This window comes from Solanum stenotomum, chromosome 11 (assembly GCF_019186545.1).
Source record: "Solanum stenotomum isolate F172 chromosome 11, ASM1918654v1, whole genome shotgun sequence".
NCBI classification, from domain to species: domain Eukaryota; kingdom Viridiplantae; phylum Streptophyta; class Magnoliopsida; order Solanales; family Solanaceae; genus Solanum; species Solanum stenotomum.
The window spans coordinates 49,963,167-49,985,519 of NC_064292.1; the positions used below are offsets into that span (position 1 = coordinate 49,963,167).

Below are 22,353 nucleotides of genomic sequence, written 5' to 3' on the forward strand. Positions count from 1 at the left end.
CATCCTGCACGTCGTTGATCCAGCTGAGCACTCCAGAGTCAGTGGTGAGCCTCCTTGCATTCCGGAGGACTCAATTATTTTGTGTTCTTAGTTTTTGTTTTATTAGGATGTTGCGGGGTCTGTCCCAACATCCATCTCAGTATTTTAGAGGCTTCATAGACAGACAGTCAGTCAGTTAGTTTTGAGTCTCTCATCTATATATATGTGTAAATATTCTATTTTGAGATTTGAGTTGCCTTTATGGCCATATTTTATAAGTTAAGTTGTTTTGTAATATTGCATTGCATTGAGTTATTCTGTTGAGGTTTCCACTGAGTTAAGAAAGTCAGGCCAAGGGTTCGCTTGGGGCCAGAAATGGTCTCCGGGTGCCGGTCCCGCCCAGGGTGTAGGCTCGGGGTGTGACAGCGGTATAGGTAAGACAACTCTTGCCAGAAAAGTTTATGATGATTCATACATTCCTTCTCGATTTGATAAACAAACATGGGTCACTATCTCTCAAAAATACAGTGATAGACAAATACTTCTTGAACTTGTCTCTTCAATTACTGGAAGCAAGCAAGAAACAAGTGATATGAACTAATGGAGATTGTGTATAGAGGTCTTAAGGGTAGGAGATTTCTGATTGTCATAGATGATATTTGGAGTACAAAGGCTTGGGACCAAATGCAAAGAACATTTCCAAATGATAACAATAGAAGCCGAATTCTATTAACCACTCGGCTCAAGTATGTTGCTGATTATGTCAGTTGTCCTGATTTTCCGCCCCATAGTAAGTCTTTTCTAAGTCAAAATGATAGTTGGAATCTATTCACCGAAAAATTATTCAAAAACGATCTGTGTCCTCCTCTCTTAGAAAAAACTGGGAAGCATATTGTAACACAATGTCGAGGATTACCCCTCTCGGTTGTTGTCGTTGCTGGACTTCTTGGAAAAATGGACACAACACATGATAATTGGAAGAAGGTTGAGGAAAATCTGAACTCATTCTTTGGTACGGTGTCCGAACGGTGCCAATCAATTCTGTCTCTGAGCTACAATTATTTGCCCCAATATTTGAAGGCTTGTTTTCTCTATGTTGGAGGTTTTCCAGAAGACACAAAGATTAATGTTTCCATGTTGATTAAGCTATGGATTGCTGAGCAATTCGTAAAGTCAAGAAAGGATAAAAGATTAGAAGTGGTGGCAGAGGAGTGTCTACAAGAGTTAATTGATAGAAGTCTAATTTTGGCTGGTAAACAAAGGGCTAATGGAAGGATGAGAAGTTGCAAAATCCATGATCTTCTTCGCCAACTATGCCTAAGTGAAGCTCATACTGAAAATGTTGTGCATGTCATGAATGGGAATGTTCTCAAAGCCATAGATGATCAACGTCGAATGATCCTTCTGTCTGAAGTTGAAGAGAAGCATGATTATAGTATGCAACATAGCAGTGGTATAATCCGCACCTTTATTTCAATGAAAGGAGATTTTCCAACACGGATATGTTCCATTGTTTCACAGTTCAAGTTGCTTAAGGTATTGGACGTATTACCAATTGATGACGACTTCTCTAGTGTAATACCTGAGCTTGTACAATTGAGATATGTTGCTGCAAGAATTAACGACGATGTTTCACTAGCCAAATTGATAAATCTACAGACCATAATTCTCGAAGGTCTTGAACGGGGAGAGTGGGAGCAGCAAGTAGATATCTGGAGAATGTCAAAGCTAAGACATTTGGATATCAGATCGCTACTATATATATCGAATCCTCTTGAGGCAGAAAATGATAATATTGAAGAGCAACCTTTGTTTCTGAATAACTTGCAAACACTTTATCTCCGTAACTCTCCTTTTGCTGTGGAAATCATAAGAAGAACTCCCAATCTAAAAAAGCTAACGATTTTAAGTTATTTTGAGCATCATGATTGGCCTGCTATTCTTGATTTTCTCAGTCTTGTACAGGATCTGGAGACACTACACATACAAGGCATGAAATGGATGATTTTCTATAGGGTTAATTTCCCTCCTAATCTCAAGCAACTGAAATTAAAATATACTTGTATACCATGGGAAGATATGAAATTGCTGGCTAAGTTACCCAATCTTGAGGTGCTCAAAGGGGATTTTGCATTCAATGGAACATATTGGAAACTAGATGAAGATATTGTTTTCACAAATTAAAATATCTACGTCTGATTCATTGCTGTGATCTGGAAAGGTGGGAAGCAGGAAATGCCAATTTTCCGGTGCTTGAGCAACTAATACTGGATCGGTTGTATAAACTGGAGGAGATTCCGGAGAATATTGGAGAAATAATGACACTAAAATTCATCCGAATAAAACATTGCGGCTCTGGTGTAGAGACAAGTGCAAAGAAAATTCAAGAAGAGCAACAAAGCTTGGGAAATAATCAGCTTCAAGTTAAAATCTCTCCTAAGGTATGTTAAAATTCCATCTTTGAATCAGATCACTTGTTTTTAGAGGCTTTATTTTAAATTTGTGATCATTTGAAGCAAATTTTAAGGTGGATTAATTGAAATTACAAATTTAAAGAACACCTTGTTGAACAATACATATAAATTTGTCAACAATACATTTCGTTAATTTGTGGTATATTTCTCAATTTGTTTTGGAATTATTTTTGGGAATTGTGTAGAAGGAAAGAAAGATGGTATAATCTTCTCAAATACGGCTTCTCAATATATACTTGAAGGAAGCTGGTGATGATTGTAACATCCGACAATTTGAAATAGCTATGAAGAGGCTTAGAATTGGAAATAGTCGTTTTTGGAAGGAATTCAAAATCTGGAAAATTTGGCTAAGTATGGAAAATAATGAAGTTTTGGCCAACTTTGAGCAGTCATAACTCCTAACTCAGGATGAGTTAAGAGTAGTTCCAGTTAAGTTTGCGAAGCTCTGGAAAGACCTTTCCAACGCCATCGAGTTTTCCCGATTCCGAGTTCGTATGAGCGAGTTATGCCCTTTGAAAGTTGGGCAGTTGGCAGGGAATCCATCCGAAAATTTTAAGGGCATTATGGTCCTTTTCCCTAATCAATTCTTTTGGTTATATTAAAGTGTTGGACTGATTTTTTTGATCAGTTTATCCCATTTTAAAAGAGTGAGAGTGAGGATTTTGAGTAAAGAAGAGAAGAAGAGTAGAAGAAGAGGAGATCAAGCAAGTTTCTGTCGTGGATATCGTCGGGGGTGATCCCTACTAGGTATGTGAGTTCATAGTGTGGGTTTGGTTCTTTCCCCCACATGCCAAACTCAATTTATTTTCGAGAAAAGATTGGTTATGTTTGTTGAAGTTGTTGGTTGTATTTGTTGAAGTTGTTGGTTGTGATTGTGTTGAAGTTCTTGTTGATGTGAGACATGATTTGGTTGTGTTTTTGAGTTGAATCTCTAGTATGTTGAGGGATTTTATGATCCTTAGTGTTTGGGGTTGAAATCATTGAAGGTAAGGGAGGTTTAGAGTTGGAAAAATGAAGGAGAAAAGTCAAGTTTTCGGGGAAAACGGTTGGGGCATCGCGCCTGCCAGCGCGCCCCAAGTGGGGCTCTGAACTTTCCCTCTTGGGGCGGCGCGCCTATCAGTGCGCCAGCAGGCCCCCTTTGAAGTTTTTGGTTTGGCGCTCCGCGCCTCTCAGAGCGCCAAGAGTGCCAAGTTTTCCCATTCCTTCCCCACTTTCTCATGCATGTCCCATGGTATTGTACCAATGTTTCCAAGTTGTTTCCAACACTCCAAGGTACGTTTAAACGTCAAGAACTCGTCCATAACATGTGATCAAACACCTTGAATTCATAATTCCAATTCAATGAGAGTTAGTTCCAAGTCAAGTGAAGTTAAGAGTTGAGTCTAGAAGTTCAAGAAGGGAGTCAAAGCAAGTCTCTAAAGCTTTTCAAGAGTCGTTATCAAACGTTTTTACCTTCGTTTAAGGTTCAAGTTCAAGTCGAGTAAAGAGTATAGAGTTCAAGTTAAGTAAAGAGTCTCAAGTTTCAAGTTAAGTCAAGAGCATAAAGTTGAGTTCATTTCTCAAAGTTATTAGGGAACTATATATTCCCAAAGAAGTTTTAAAGAAATGTTTTTACATTTAAACAAGGTTGGAAACTGAGATTTCCAAAGAGCCTTCGGGCTAGTTTTTGAGTAATTATCTCAAATCAGCAGGAAGACATATGTTTTAAAAACATAAGAGCCAGTACTTTTTTTGGGAGTAGTATCGCACCGAATTGGGGGAGCGTTCAAAGAACCCATAGCCCCCATAGAACCATGTTAGCCACCATGGGTAGAAAAGGATCATACTTTTTAGATGAATCATTTTCCAGATAGACTAGTGGATCCATTAGGCAGTTCAGGTCTTATACCTTTGGCCGGGTATAGGATGCTCTGGCAGCGTGAGGTCAATCGTTGTATCATCACTATAGCTCTAAGTGATGGTTGTCGGTTAGAGAAACTCCCACAGCAGTTATTGTATTTTCATACACAGAAGTTATTGTATTTTTATATACATCAGTTCATTTGTATTTCTATATACATCTCAGACTTATTGTATCTTTGTATACATACAGAGTTTATAGCAGATTTTAAACAACTTTTCTTTATATTCCACTTGTTTTAAATTGCATTATATTAAAATAAGTCAGTCAGGTTGAGTTGCGTTGAGCCAGGTAAGCTTTTCAGTTCTTCCAGATTTCCTTCTAGCCTTGTTGCTTAGTTTCCAGCTCACATACTCGTACATTCCATGTACTGATGCCAGTTGGCCTGCATCTTGTTATGATGCAGACACAGGTACCCAGGATCAGCATCCAGCACGCCGTTGATCCAGCTGAGCACTCCAGAGTCAGTGGTGAGCCTTTTTGCATTCCGGAGGACTCGGTTATTTGGTTCTCTTAGTTTTGCTTTATTAGGATGTTGCGGGGTCTGTCCCAACGTCCATCCCAGTATTTTAGAGGCTTCATAGATAGTCAGTCAGTTAGTTTTGAGTCTCTCATCTATGTATATATATGTAAATATTCTATTTTGAGACTCGAGTTGCCTTTTTGGACAGATTTTATCAGTTAGGTGGTTTTATGACCTTTCATTGCTTTGAGTTTTCTGTTGAGTTATGTTTCCGCTGATTTAAGAAAGTCAGGCCAAGGGTTCGCTTGGGGCCAGCAATGGTCTACAAGTGCCGGTCCCGCCCAGGGTGTAGGCTCGGGGCGTGACAATGATTATAATCCCTCAAATACTGCTTCTCAATATATACTTCCGCATCTTCTCAATTTGTGAGTTATACTTCCAATTTAATGCTTTATTTTCTTCTTTTTACTTTCTCCTATTACTATGTTTTTAAATTTATAATCATGTATGTTGTAGCAATCATAGCAATTAGTCACGTAATAGAGTCAGAATTTTCACACACAAAAAAATACCTTCATCACGAACACTTGTACGGAATTCACCAACAATTGTACTTCACCACGAACTCTTATAGGAAAATCTCATAGCTTGAGGCGTGTCGAAAGACACTGTCCTTAAGGATTTTTCACCCGGTATGGCTGTATCCCCTAGGATTCAACAAACTCTTCTAATATAATACTAGGAGCCAGAAACTAACAAAGATTAAATCAACGAAAAAACCCAGCACAAGAATATATGTGAAAGTATTATCTTCTCTATTCTACCTCATGAGAGTAAATCAAAAGAGGCTTATATAGGCAACCAAATGGACCAAACCAAATAGCTCTAACGTTCAGCAAAAGAACCAAACGTCTCAAAATTAAGAAGAGCAATAAAGTCTCCAAGACTAGTGGATAATTGACTTAGAGAAATGTCAATAAAGGGCTAATAATTAGGGGTTAATGACAATAAAGTATGATTCAATTTGTCAGAATAAACGTTAGATTTAAAGGAGAATTAATAGCCACTCAATGCTATTAAATAAGAGATGAAACTAGACAATAATATGAATACTTCTTTTTGAGATACTGGAATCATTTTTCCAACAACTTTTAGCTATCTCTGTGTTCTTGTCATATGACATAATTTTGTCAAAAGATGTTTCATTTTTGGTAAAACGGAATAAGGCTTGCTATGTTGTGTTCTCCCTCATTGCTATAATGTGACTTGAACCCTCGACCAACTAGCTAAAGGAAGACAAGTCTCACGAATTGAGCAAGCCTCACTTGTCTTGCGAAAATATACTCTCTTATATAATGTTTTGTGCACTCATCTCATGACATAGTTTTGCAGAAGATGTTTCTTTTTGGAAAAACGAATGAGGCTTGCTAAGCTGTACTCCCCCGTTGCTTACAACATGACTTGAACCCTCGACCAATATAATTGGTTAGAGGTGGAGGTGTTTCACCAACTGAGCAAGCCTCACTCGTCTTGTCAAAATATATTCTATATATACAATATCATATTTGGGTGTTTAATTAATTCCTATTTTTTTAATGTTTTGCAAACAATGTTTGCAGCTGGGATAAGAAACCTTTATGGAATAGGGAGACACTGAAGGTACCACTTGTTGGACATATGCTTGAGGTATCTCGTAGAGTTTCGATGCTTTTAACACATGCTTTAATGGGGTTTGGAAAAGATCCCTCCATGTAAATTGCAGTGATTTGTTTTTAAGTGTTTCAATTAGTTGTTACCATATTGTAAGAAATATATATGTTTCCGTGAAAATATGTAAAGATAATTATTTAGTTGATCAATTTGGGCCTCTCCATAGACAATTTGCATCCTATTATTTAAGTTATATTTAATTTTTTTGCCAGTATTACTAAACTTGGGATAAAACTTGTGTGCTCCTCTGCTTATTTTCTTCTATATCACACACCAAGACTGATCGTTCGTCTTCAATCTATTATTCAAAGTTAAGAAAGAGTTTGATTTTTAAACAAAGTTGAGGATGTAATTTTTTTTCTCTCTGATTAAATATGTTGAAGTAGTCACTTATTGATCCTCCATTTATAGAGTGATACAGTAATCTCTTCAAATGTCAAGAATTGAATGGCAAGGCACAATCCTTACGAGTTCTTCTCACGATTTTTGTGCAGTTGCAGCATGCAGACAACAAATAAAATATCCCAAACTCACTCTACAACTTGTTTGAACAAACACACTTCACGACTATCATTTTAATAATATGCATTAATATGAGAAAAAAAATTAATATAAAGAAGGGCATGGATACTAATTAACTATTTGGGGTTATGAAAATGAAGAGTCCTTTTGCAGGGTACGGTATAAAAATAGTACCGAATAAGGTATATGTGTTGACACCCAATTTTGGACCTCCACAATATATATTAATCATCAAGCTTCTTAAAATTCCAAACTATTTGAAATAATTGAAAATTCAAAATATTTTCAAGTTAGTTTCATGTAATTTTGTCACTTTTGGATTTTTTAAATAATATATATATATATATATATATATATATATATTATATAATTGGCATATTTCATAAATATTTGAAAATCATATCAAAAAGATTTTATTTTAATTAAATATTTGGTTAATTAGTTTAGTTATATGATTTTTTTTTATTCATTCGGTTTATAATTGAGTTAATTATTTCATTTCGTTAAGTTTAAGAAGCTCCCTAATTAATCCTATTTAAATTCATCTTAAATTTTAACCAAATTTGCAAATTAAATTCAATTCGGCTATATTGTGAATTCTATATGACTATAGTTGCAATCCATTTAGCCATTTTGTATTTGCAAATCTAACCTTTTTTTTACCTCACTTTAGACCCACTTGAAACCAAACTTGGTCCATTTTTTGCAGCCCATCTGTTCTAATTAAATTTCCAGCCCACCTTTCTTACCCAAAACCGGCCCAATTTTCTCTAACTCCCAATTCAAATTCACCAAACGATACATACAACAGCAACATCGTTCTTCTCTCTTGCGAAGAAACCCAGAAAACTCGCGAACCAGCCCAGAAACCCAGCATCAACCCGAATCCAGCAGCTCACGTGAACCAGACAGCAGCAGTACACGTTTTCTTCTCCCTCACGCGTCAACAAGCAGCAGCTCCCACAGCTTTCTCTGCAACAGCCGCCCACCTTGATCTTGTCATCCGGATTTTAAGGGATTTCGGTTGAAATCTTGTACAAGCAGCAGTTCTTTGGTTTTGGGAAAAAATTTGAATCAAAGATCGGATGGTAATTCCCGTTTCTGCCCTTGCCCTCGTCCAATTTTCATCCTCTAAAACCCCCCTAATTCGACCCTAAGACCTCCTCTATAAAAAAGCCCGTGTTCCCCTCAGTGAAGGAGGGGTTTTTAAGAAAAATTGGAAATCTTTGACAAGAAACAAAGAGAGAATAGTGAAAGGATATAAAGAAGGGAGGCATATTTTTTATCAACTCTTGTACCATTATTGAAAATGTTTACTTGATTTTCAATTAATTTAAAATAGTTTACATACTTTAATTGACTAAATGGGTCTAAATTATTATTTCTTTTTTTAAAAAAAAAGACTCAAATAAAAAATTCTAATTAACCCAGATTTGCCAAAATTCTAATTGCTTGCAAAATTAATATTTCAATCAAGGGTCAATTTTTCTTAAAAAATTAAAAATATAATTTTTTTTTTAAACTATTTTCTCAAAGTTAACCTAATAGTGTAAATTATTATCATAGATACTTACTTACTCATTTTCTCAAAAAGGTTAGTCAAAACTTTTACTCTTCAATTAAAAAAAAAAAAAAGGGATTTTCATACCTTAATTTATTAAATTGATTTAAATTATTATTTCAAAATGAATCAAATAAATTCTAATTAATCTAATTTTTATTAATATTTTAATAACTTGTATTTCGGGTCAAAGGTTCCATTTTGGGATCCCTTTCTCTAAAAAATAAAATAATATAAAATATGTCATTTATTTATTTTCTCAAAGTTAATCAAATATTATAAATTATATTTTTTTTAAGAATTAGTCAAAAAATATATTAGTCAAGTCGCAGGTCAACCGCATGTTAGCGGACACTTCAAATACTTAAACCCTTCTTGAAGTGTAAATTGAACCCCGAACCCTCTTTGGTATTTTCAAATGATTTTTCTGTTTAAATCTTTGAAAATTATAAGTTTTCTTAATTTCTTTAAAAAATTAAGTGGCGACTCTTTTCTAAGTATTTCTCAAATTGTTTTATACTTAGAACATTTCAAAAAAGTGATTTTTCTAAATATAGAAAAATTACGACACAACAATATGTATTAGTAAAGTTGGTTATGTTTAGATTATTGCTTATTCATTATTTAGATTAATATATACACGGCAATAACTTATACATGTATTAATAAGAGTTTTTGGCTAAAAACAACCTTAAATTATACCCTCAACTTAAACTACATCCTTCAATTATTTTTCTTAACAAAAAACATCCTTCAAGTATTTAAAACTTAACAACTTCCATCCCTCTATTAAAATTTGTCAAAAAATTTAGCGAATTCCACACAAAAACCTATGCAATTCATACTATTCTCATAAAAAAAATCTATAATTTTATTGCTTGTTGGAAAAAGCTTCCAAAATTAATTTTATTTAGATCCTTGTTTGCTAGTTAAAAAAAAACAATGTTAGGACAGTGTAAGTCTACGAGGAGACATGATTTGCTCTTCTCCTTTACCAACTGAATTGGAGCTTAATATTACACCATCTTCACCTTGCAAAGTCAAATGTCGTTAGATAAAAAAAAAATTTGGGGCAAACTGATAGTTGAGATAATCAAGATTTAACTAATTTTGATCTCTAGTACTCGAGTTTCGTTTTCCATTATTAGAAGTAAAAGTCTCTAATCGACACCATTTTTTGCAGATTCAATGAGAAGAAAACATTTCAATGGATAATTTTTTGGTATCAAATCAAATGAAAAATAAATAAAAACAATATTGTCAATTAAAAGGAAGATAATGCAAACCGTTGTTGCTAAAAAAAAATGAACAATATTTTGTTTTAGATGTATATAGAATGAACTAAATTGGTTTATTGAGGCTGATTTAGGGAGTTTTGTTGAGAGTAGTGAGAACTGTACATGTTTTTGTGAAGAATTTTGTTAATTTTTGATAAATTTTAATAAAAGGATGACAGTTGTCAAATTTTAAATAATTGAGGAATGTTTTCTGTTAAGAAAAATAATTTGAGGATGTGGTTTAAGTTGGGGATATAGTATAAGGATGCTTTTGGCCAAAAACTCAATTAATAACTTTGATATTGCTAATAATATGTGTCTGTATTAGTTATATAAGGAAAAAGGATGGGCTAGGTCGGTTTTATATAAAAATAATTTTTAAAAAATTGAAAATAAAATTAAAAAATTGCATTGATTTTTTGGACGGGGGCAGTCCCTGCTTTTTCTTGAAGATGAATGATCAGGTATATATGGACCATTCTCAAGCACAAATTCCTTATCCTCTTCAGTGTGCAAAATATTAAAGAAAAAAGCTAATCATTTGCACAAAACAAAGCTACTGAAATTTGGAGGGATATTAAATCCTTTAGAAATGGCTTATGCTGTTCTTTCTTCACTTATCTATACATTGGAACAACTCTTCAAATCTAATCAGTCTTTCGTTTGTCAAAGTTGTACACAACAACATCTTCAATCTATCTATCAAAATCTTACCGCTCTGCAAGTTTTCCTTGACGATACTACAAATGATATTGAAATTCTTAAGGTATGTAATTCACTAGTATAATTATCTAAATTTTACTGATGTTATGTATTTTTTAAAATAATAATTAATTTATCGAGTTTCAATTTCAAGGTTATTGAAAAGACAATCAGAAATGTAGTATACAAAGCAGAAGATAAAGTTGATTCAAGTCTAAGAAGTGTCATTCTAACAGATCGCAAGGACAAGCTGCAAAAGGCGTGTAGATCCTTTTATGAAGAATTGTTGAAAGTGGAACAACAAGTTTATTTTCTCGACAAAGAGGTGATGTTGCTCGAGTTTAACAACCATGGAGGCAAATCTGCAGAATTAGCAACAACTCCCTCCTCACCAGGAAAAAGTACAATTGAGGAAAATACTATTGTTGGGATGGAGGATGACTTCAACATCATACTTGATCGCCTCACTACCCAAACAGACGAGTTAACTGTCATACCAATTTTTGGTATGGGTGGTATAGGTAAGACAACTCTTGCCAGAAAAGTTTATGATTATTCATTTATTCGTTCTCGGTTTGATAAACATGCATGGGTCACTATCTCCCAAGAATACAATGAGAGGCAAATGCTTCTTGAAGTTGCCTCTTCAATTACGGAAAGCAATCAAGAAAGGAGCGATGATGAACTAATAGAGTTTGTGTATAGAGGTCTGAAGGGCAGGAATTTCCTAATTGTCATAGATGATATTTGGAGTACTGAGGCATGGGACCAAATGCAAAGAATATTCCCCAACGATGGCAATAAAAGCCAAATTATATTAACCACTCGGCTCAAGTAAGTTGTTGAGTATGTTAGTTGCCCTTATTTTCCGCCTCATAGTAAGTCTTTTCTAAGTCTAGAAGATAGTTAGAATCTATTCACCGAAAAATTATTTAAAAAAGATCATTGTCCTCCTCTTCTAGAAGAAATAGGGAAGCATATTGTACAACAATGTCGAGGATTACCTCTCTCGGTTGTTGTTGTTGCTGGACTTCTTGGAAAAATGGACCCAACACATGATAATTGGACGAAGGTTATGGAAAATCTGAACTCATTCTTTGGTACGGTGTCCGAACGGTGCCAATCAATTCTTTCTCTGAGCTACAATTATTTGCCCCAATATTTGAAGGCTTGTTTTCTCTATGTTGGAGGTTTTCCAGAAGACAGAGAGATTGATGTTTCCAGGTTGATTAAGCTATGGATTGTTGAGCAATTCGTAAAGGCAAGAAAGGATAAAAGATTAGAAGTGGTGGCAGAGGAGTATCTACAAGAGTTAATTGATAGAAGTCTAATTTTGAATGGTAGACAAAGGGCTAATGGAAGGATGAGAACTTGCAAAACCCATGATCTTCTTTGCCAACTGTGCCTAAGTGAAGCTCATACTGAAAATGTTGTGAATGGGAATGTTCTCGAAGCCATAGATGATCAACATAGAGTGATCCTTCTGTATAAATATGAAGAGAAGTATGATTATCATCCGGGACATAGCAGTGGTATTGTGCGTACCTTTATTTCAATGGGTGTAGCTTTTCCAAAAGAGATGTGTTCCATTATATCAGAGTTCAAGTTGATTAAGGTGTTGGACGCATTATTAATTAAAACCGATATCTCTCGGGTAATACCTGAGCTTGTACATTTGAGATATGTTGCTGCAAGAATTGAGGAAGGTCTTTCACTAGCCAAATTGAGAAATCTACAGACCGTAATTCTTAAAAGACTTACAGTACGGGTTAAGTTGGAGCAGCAAGTAGATATCTGGAGAATGTCTGAGATAAGACATTTGGATATTAGATCGCCGCTATATATATATTAAATCCTGTTGAAGCAGAACAAACTTTGTTTCTGAATAACTTGCAATAACTTTGTCACCATAACTCTCCTTTTGTTGCGGAAATCATAAGAAGAACTCCCAATCTAAAAAAGCTAAAGATTGTAGATAGATTTGAGCATCCTGATTGGCCTGCTATTCTTGATTCTCTCAGTCTTTTATAGGATCTGGAGACACTACACATAAAAACCATGAAATGGATGATTTTCTGTGGGGATAATTTCCCTCCTAATCTCAAGCAACTGAAATTAACATGTACTTATATACCATGGGAAGATGTGAAATTACTGGCTAATTTACCGAATCTTGAGGTGCTCAAAGGGGATCGTGCATTCGATGGAACATATTAGAAATTAGACGAAGATATTGTGTTTCACAAATTAAAATATCTACTACTGAGTGGGTGCTATAATCTGGAAAGGTGGGAAGCAGGAAATGCCAATTTTCCGGTACTTGAGCGACTAATACTGGATAGTTTGTATAATCTGGAGGAGATTCCGGAGAGTATTGGAGAAATAATGACACTAAAATTCATCCGAATAAAATGGTGCGGCTCTGGTGTAAAGACAAGTGTAAAGAAAATTCAAGAAGAGCAACAAAGCATGGGAAATTATGAGCTTCTCATTAAAATTACTCCTAAGGTATGTTAAAATTCCATCTTTGAATCAGATCACTTGTGTTACGTTGGTGGTGTTTAGAGGTTTTATTTTAAATTTGTGATCATTAGGAGCGTGGTTTAATTGAAATTACAAATTTAAACAACACTTTGTTGAACAATACATATAAATAATGTCAACAATCTAATATTAAATAATAAGATAAATCAAATACAAATACCACAAGGGTACTTTGTTAATTTGTGGTGTATTTTTCAATTATTTTTGGGAATTGTGTTGAAGGAATGAAAGATGAATAGAGAGAAGGGTACTTGAAGGAAGCTGGTGATATTATATACTTCCACATCTTCTCAATTTGTGAGTTATACTTCCCACTTAATGCTTTATTTGTTTTGGGAATTGTGTATAATCATGTAAGTTGTGAAGAAATATGGCCAAATAGAATTCTCTCTATATTGATCGATAGAAGCTACAGATGTTTGGTCTATTTATACATCACGTAGTACTCAAGACATAGAGTCCTACATAACCTAAGCTTAGCATGTAGTAGTCCTAACTATATACAAATTAAACACAAATCCTAGTACATCTATGTTTCTAGTTACAGTAGGTGTCTAGCTAGGACTTCAACTTAACCTTTGGTTTGGACTCTTCTCTTGGCACACACACGGATACTATATCATGTTGTAGCAATCATAGCAATCAGTTACGTGATATAGATAATGAGAATTCATATAGTCTATCTCCCAACTTGTTTGGAACAAAGACACAGTTGTTGTTTCAGTGATATCTGTTAATCAGTAGCTTAATAGTTACTTAATAAATCATTTTTTATAGTAATTATGCTCTCAAGCTTTCTGCAAATAAATTTCAGATATGCATCTCGAGCCTTAGGCACAATATTTGGAGATTTATGCTCCAAATGCAACATTTGAAGATCCCTTATGCTTAACTTGTCTATCTTAAAATAGTAGCCTTGTTTAGTTTTCAACATAGTCTTGTTATATTAGAAATGAGGAGCAAAAAAGAAACCATTTCAGTCGTAAACGACTCTGTCATGCTTTCTTTAGTATTTTATCTTGGTTTTTTCACTCCTGTTGTTTTCTTTTTCCCAAACTGCTTTATAATGCTTACTTGAGCCGAGGGACTATCAGAAATAACCTCTTTACCTCACAAGGTTGGGGTAAAGGTCTACGAACATACTACTCTCCCGAGACCCCAGTTGTATGTTGTTGGTTGATTGAATAGGTTCAAATTCAGAGTAGTTCTTGTTTTCTGTTTTCTGCCTTTAACGCGTCTAGTAATTAGCCTGTTCCTTTCAATTCTACTTCCATTCATAACTTCCTCTATATTAGTAAGGCTGATTATGAATTTTACTGTTAATTGCAGGGTAAAGCAGATAAAATCATCATTCTATTCGCTTGGGAAGATCTAGGGCTCTACATATACAGGGTTGGTTAATGCCACTTTTAGCTATCTCTGTGTTCTTGTCATATGACATAATTTTGTCAAAAGATGTTTCATTTTTGGTAAAACCGAATAAGGCTTGCTATGTTGTGTTCTCCCTCATTTCTATAATGTGACTTGAACCCTCGACCAATTAGTTAAAGAAAGAGAGTATATTTTCGCAAGCCTCACTTGTCTTGCGAAAATATACTCTCTTATATAATGTTTTTGAGTACTCATCACATGGCATAGTTTTGCAGAAGATGTTTCTTTTTGGAAAAACTAATGAGGCTTGCTAAGCTGTACTCCCCCATTGCTTACACCATGACTTGAACCCTCAACCAATATAATTGGTTAGATGCGGAGGTGTTTCACCAACTGAGCAAGCCTCACTCGTCTTGTCAAATATATTCTATATATACAATATAATGTTTAGTCGTATAGTTTATTCCTATTTTTGAATGGTTTTCGAACAATTTTTCACAGGTAACGCTTGTTGGACGCGTGATTGAGGTATCTCATAGAGCTTCGATGCTTTTAACACACGGTCTAATGGGATTTGGAAAAGATCCATCCATGTAAATTAATTGCAGTGCACTGTTTTTAAGTGTTTCAATTAGTTGTTACCATATTGTAAGAAATATATATATGTTTGCTTGAAAATGTGTAAAGATAAATTATTCAGTTGATCCATTTGGGCTTCCATAGATAATTTTCATCCTATTATTAAACTTATATTTAAATTTTAGCCAGTATTACTAAACTTGGGATAAAACTTGTGTGCTCCTCTGCTTCTTTTCTTCTATAGATTTGATTCTCCAGCATAATATTTTTGACATCCCTAACTACTTGATTTTTTTATCGAGAGAGTTTGATTTTAAAACAAAGTTGAGCGAGGATGTAATTTATTTTTTTTTCTCTCTGATTAAATATGTTGAAGTAAAGNATATGTAAAGATAAATTATTCAGTTGATCCATTTGGGCTTCCATAGATAATTTTCATCCTATTATTTAACTTATATTTAAATTTTAGCCAGTATTACTAAACTTGGGATAAAACTTGTGTGCTCCTCTGCTTCTTTTCTTCTATAGATTTGATTCTCCAGCTTAATATTTTTGACATCCCTAACTACTTGATTTTTTTATCGACAGAGTTTGATTTTAAAACAAAGTTGAGCGAGGATGTAATTTATTTTTTCTCTCTGATTAAATATGTTGAAGTACAGTCACTTATTGATCCTCCATTTATAGCTTGATAGACTAATCTCGTCAAATGTCAAGAATTGAATGGCAAGGCACAATTCTTACAAGTTCTTCTAACGATTTTTGTGCAGTTGAAGCATGCAGACAGCAAATAAAATATCCCAACTCACACTACAACTCGTTTGAACAAACACACTTCGAGACTATCTTTTTAATAATATGAAAAAATTAAGTAATATAAAGCCCAAATGGCTTGGCCCTATCAAGCCTGCCTTCTCTATAAAAAGCCCATATAAGGGCAAAACACAACAAGCCTATTTATTATCAAACAATTTTTTTAAAAAAAAATATATACTAAGAAATTTGCTGGACAATAATATATGTGAATTGGTCTGACTTATTGAAGCTAGGCTTCATAATTCAATTTGTATATACACGATTTTGATTAGTTTTAAAATGTCATGTCAAACTTCATAAAAAAAAAATATTTGAAATTTGGGGCTTAAAAATTTTGTACCTTCAATCTTGTATACTTTGAAGTCAATTTCAAAATAATTAAACTTATAGAAATTTATATATAACATGGGTCAGTCACGTATATTTGACACCTCTATTTAGAAATTACGTTATGTATTTAGATGAAAATATATATTTTCTTTATGTGTATACATTATATATTAACATTTTGATCTTGAATTTTTCATGAATTTATTTTTTTGATATTATAATATTTTTATTGAAAATTTTGACTCTGCCACGATGCGCTTGACCAAGTTATAGTGGTGTGTTCAGTTCAGTTGTCAGGCATGCGTGATGCGTCGCCTCATATATGTCATATGTGAGTACACTGTTTATGTTCGATATTAATCTTTCTATTGTACCAATAATGGTACGGATGTTTGTGTCATACTAAAGCCATAATCTTGCCAATGGCCTTGTAATCATAAATGATCATGATGTGTAAGGGGGTAAAATGTGCGGGTAAAGTTGAATTTGAATAGGTTAAAATGGATTGAGTTGATAAATAAGCAGGTTATTGGCTCGTCAAAAAATTGGTTGCGATGAAAAAGAGAATCATCATCTAACTCGCATGATTCTAATTAAGTTTTACATTGCTATGTTTGTTTTGTTATAAATTTTAGTACCTAATAAAATTAGTATCTTTTCTTTATTTATGATTATATATAACACAATAAATAAAAATATCAATCTAAGCTATATATCCATCCAATTTTTATTAGATTTAAATAATAAATAGACAGATCAATAACCAATTCAAACTTGAATGAGTTAGACGAGTTATATTTTTATAGACTAATTTTATCATATCTAATTGACGGGTTTTTTTTAAGGCAAATGATGATGATGTGGTAATTACTAGAGCATTCCTTTTCCTATTCTCTCTTTTCGGTTTGTTCTCAATTTATGTAACACCATTTAATTAGATATAAAGTTTTTAAAAGGCATAATACATAAATATGACCGTTAACTTGGCGTCAGCTGACAACTATGACATTTAACTTTGGGTGTGCACAAATAGGCACTTAAACTTGTATAAAATTAAACAAATTAACACATTCGTCCTACATGACACCCTGCATGGCAATTTCATGTCCTACATTGCATCCTATGTGTATTATGCCATGTAGGACAAATGTGTGTACTTGTTCAATATTTTTATACAAGTTTAAGTGTTTAGTTCTGTACATTCAAAGTTGGAGGGCATATTTGTCCGCAAAAGTCAAGTTAAGGGTTATGTTTATGTATTATGCCTTTTAAAAAACTAGAACCGAAGACTTTTGAATTTTTATGTCTAAAATAGATCTTAGATATTTGTGTGACTATAAATCGTTTCACTAAATATAAAAGAAAATTTTAAATTTAAGTTATTTCTGAATTTTTTTTAAATGGCAACATTTTTCATGATATAGAGTATATAATAAAGTGTGTCACACCAATTGAAACAGAAGAATACAAATGGAATTAAAACCTAGATTTTCTCTTTTTACCAAATGCGTAGAAAAAGAAGTTTAATTTTGTTATATAATTATTCATGACAATTAATATTGAAGGATTAAAAAATAATGTGTAGTATGAAAAGACTCAAGCACGAGTTAAAGAGAGATTTAGTTGTAGGATTTGCATGGGATATTACACCCTAATTTTGTGTTCAAATCTTTGTTAGGATTTGCTAATTAAGATATGATCAGTTCCAAAATTCTAGGTCATGCTTTGCACATGCCATGCCTCTCTTTAATTTGTTTCTCAAAGGGGGGGGGGGGGGGGGGGGGNTAGGGCAAAAAATGTACAATGACAAGAAAATTATTGAAAACTATAAAATATGATGTAATATCTATGCATTGATGATGTTAAAAAAAATTATATACATTAATAATTATGTATAAATACTCCCTTCGTTCATGACTTTTACTAATTTAGTTAGGACCTAGCACATCGTTTGAGAAATTGTATACTAATTTATGTGGATAGCTCAAATTTCACGAGTTAAATATTTTAATTTTGACTATGAATTCGAGTAAAAAAATATTTTAATTATTTGAAATTTGAAGATTATATAAAAAGTATTATAAGTCATAATAATTGCAAAATATTTGAAAGATATATAAAAAATTATAATAAAAAAATTATTTAAATCTCGAAATCTAAAAAATGTCACATAAATTGAGATCGTGTGAGTAATTGATGATACGAGTGTTTTTCCATAATACCCACATTATTGATGTTTTGTCATAGTGGAAAATGATTTGGGGGTATAAGTGATGATTTTTAATTTTTTAGTCGGGGTAGGGGAAAATATATTTTTAGTAAAAATCTACAAAGATAGAGTATTTTTTTTACTCTTCATATACCTAATGTAGTTTGGCAAGTGAGGTCTGAAAAAAATAAAATGTATGCAAATTTTATTGGCCCCTATTTTTGCGAGGTGGAGAGACAGTTTTCGATAATACATTACAGCAAAAGACACATTTATTGACAATATTTATTGTCGCAAAAATAATCAATGACAATTGAGTCAATATCACTACATCTACAGTAGCTAAAATCTTTAGTGATATCCATACAAAGAACTGGCTATATATATTGTATTATATTATTGCTGCTAAATAATTATCGCAAAATCTTTTATTTGTTCCAATGATACTCAATACATATATCTTATAATAACAACATCTCTAGTGTAGTTCCACAAATAAAATTCTAAAAGAATAAAATATACGTAGACCTTATACCTATTTTTACAGGGTAAAAAAACTATTTCTGATATACTCAAAAAGTGTATATCTTATACTCAAAAAATTGAACAATATATTCTTGTTAACTTTAATGTTTGAGGGCACATATATATATCTTTTTGACTAGGTCAAGATCCTCATGAAGCAGTGTATATATTTTGAAAGAACCCCACATAAACAGAGAAAAACAACAAGATGTGTGCCTCTCTTTGTGTATCTTTATACCCTGTCTCTCTGAATCCAAAACATTTTTTCATACAATTATTTGAATGATCTTATGATTATTGAGGGATCCAAGGCTTTCATCATAAGAGAGAGATGAGAATGATCAAAAGTTAACAAATTACTAATATAAAGTTAAAAAAAGAAAAAAAGCAAAAAAAGCAAAGCAAAGATTCTACATATCATTCATTGTTTTGTTTGGCAGCAGATCCAAGAAGAGAGTTTTAATTGCTTACTTTCATGCACAAAAAAATGTAGTATAAAATAGCAAAAGAAAGAAAGATAAAAGCTTTATTTTGATTGTGACTATATGTAAAAGAAGCAATTTCTCTATCTTTTCTCTTTAATTAAAGAAAAAGTCTGCAAAGGAGCATGCTGTGGAAACTTTGTCTCCATTACATTAATTAATCTTTTTTTTTCCTCAAATATTTCAAAAATATTTTGGATTGGAATAATTGCATATTTGATCCTTCAATTATGGTTGAATATATTAATAGTTCCTTAAGTTTGTCAATATAATTCATTTAGACATGTACTCGAATAGTCGAATTACAGTCTATTACAAATAATTGAGCATTTGAACACATGATACAGTGTTTTTATTAGATGTTTCTAGCTCAAATGTGTTATCAAGAGTTGGATATAAGTTAACTGTTTAAAATATATCAACTTTTTATTATTATCTTTTGACAAGATTTGTGGTGTCTGGGCGAGATTACACATACCTCAATTAGTTCTATGAGGTACATATCACCTTACACTAGCACAACTATTTAGTCACAGAGCCAAATGTACTTAAGGCTTAGTCAGAAAATTGCATTGTGTAACTAGGTAAAAATATTTTTCTTATGTATACCTATTATATATATATATATATATATATATATATATTGGCACCCTTTTGGCTTTTTTGTGAATTTACTTCTTTATATTTTAACACTTCTTAGTGAGATTTTTTGTTCCACCACTACAGATACTAGATAACTCTATCCACGAAGTTTGGACATGCGGTAAGAAATCACCTAGTGTTTGTCTCCGTTGAAAATTGAACATGATACCTCATGATTTTCAACTCTGTTTATTCACTATTGAGTCACACCTTTTGGGTTTTACGTCACCTACTTTAATTATACACATTAATCTCAATAGTTTTGTGACTTTGATGCGAACAAATAAAAGTTGAGTGTCCTTTATTTCCAAAAAAAAATCATATTATCTTCAAATATAGAGTAACATTACAAACTTTAACATCACATGAATATGATAACAAAATGGTTTAACAATTAATAACTCATTTACTATGGTAAAAAGGAAAAATCATAGAAGAATGATTTTGAGTACACATATCAATTAGCCAAAGGTTAATTAATGAATTTAATCAGGAATTATAAGGATCAAAATAATTTTTTTCCAATATTTGAAGGACTAAAATTGGAAATTTACCTTTTGGATATATATATTATGTCCCACTATCCCACCCACCTTATCCCACTTCCCATATATTCTTCCCTTTAAAACTAAAAAAAAAAAAAGTTTCTAGTGTGGAAGCTTGTCTTGGTCTTTGGTAAGACTGTACTACTGGCAATATTGAAAGATAAAAGTTACATTGCCTTTCAAAAGTGTATACAAATTTTATACTATATGTTATAAACCTTATGGCCATATTAATAAATTCCAAAAAAAAGGGGACAATTAGTGCCTATACCCTTTACTTTTTCTTCTCAATAGTAATCATTTCTTGATCATCTTGAGAAATTTATAATTGGTGGCTTGCCTTTAGAGCTACATATTTTTTTTGTTAGTTCAATCATTGGTTAAAGAGAAACAAACATAATTATTAAAATAGAGATCAGATTGTTAACAGAATTATAATTATGACTTATGAGGATTATATAGTATTATTCTGTCAATCATGATTTTATAATGTGTATTAACAATTCAACGGTGGATTTTGTGCAGCTAATTAATTAGGTGTATCTTTCTTTTGACAATTTTAGTACCTATAGTACAATGTGGCTTGGTGGTGGGTGGGTGGGGGTACTTCAAAATAAAATAAAAAATGATACATTTGTTTAATCCATTGTTATAAGCATGAGATTTTTAGTGTTTATCGGATTATGATGGAATGGATGTGAGATCTATCACTCTTAATTTGAGGTTTTATTGAATACTCCTGAAAATGGAAAACCTCATATTAGACACATAGCGCTTTCAAATTTAGTGAATCTTACACACAATACGAATTAATTGAGTTATAGTAAATTTTGGACTCTATATGCATAAAAGAGAGAAAAAAGCATGAGACTTCCATTCAACTCGAGCTGCGTTAGTTAGTGTCAGGAGTGAGTGGAATGGGTTAGATTACTCTACCCTTAACTTGAGCTTTTGTCGAGTCCTAAAAATGAAAACAACTTGCGTTAAAAAGAACACTTTCGAATTTAGTGAGGCCTACGTATCACAAAGAATATTAATTAATTAAGTGGGTTCTTAAATTTTGGATACTATGAATGAAGGAGGGGTAACGGAATGAATAAAATATCTCTATTTTTAATTTGAAATTTCATATTTTTCACCCTGAAGATAGAAGAGTTCTCGTTAATTAAGGAGCATGTTTGACTTTAGTGAATCTTATGTGACACGAATATGAACTAATCGAGTTAGTTAAGCTCTGAGCATAAAAGGAAAAAAAAACATAAGACTTTCATTGATCAATTTATTATCAGAACAAAATTTAGTCGAAAAAAAAAAAAGAAAATACTATTGTTTAAAGATTGTAAAAGATTGTAAGTTTGAAATTTGTATTTTTTTTTTCTAGTCAACAATAGTTAGCAACTTTTTTTTTAATATTATTTTTTATGGTTAGCAACTTATATTAGCATAGAATGTGGAGGGACATCAAGTTGCTGAGGCTCCTGAATCAAGAAACAAAAGGTCTCTCTATGTCGGACCATATTTTTGAATTTCACCTTTCAATTTTCAAACTCTTTTTTTCTCCTTTTTAATGAATAAGTTCAATTAATATAATATTGACATCTTGAACTATTTTAAAGTTTATATATATTGTTTTCTCTAATTTCTTTAGAAAAAAATACATAATTATGAATATTTATCGAGGGACTATTGGAAAACGGGTCTCTACACCTCGACTCTAAAGTA

At 32.7% G+C, this 22,353-nt stretch overlaps 1 protein-coding gene and 1 long non-coding RNA gene across 6 annotated transcripts in view; both read left to right on the plus strand.

Annotated features, from left to right (window-relative positions):
- Positions 1-22,353, plus strand: part of LOC125845341 (putative late blight resistance protein homolog R1A-10) — a 700,072-nt gene that overhangs the window by 542,895 nt on the left and 134,824 nt on the right. The gene's annotated exons all lie outside the window — the stretch shown is intronic.
- Positions 13,402-22,353, plus strand: part of LOC125845391 (uncharacterized) — a 142,686-nt gene continuing 133,734 nt past the window's right edge. Inside the window, exon 1 of the long non-coding RNA XR_007444274.1 lies at positions 13,402-13,429. This is a non-coding gene — a long non-coding RNA (uncharacterized LOC125845391). The remainder of the gene's footprint in view (positions 13,430-22,353) is intronic.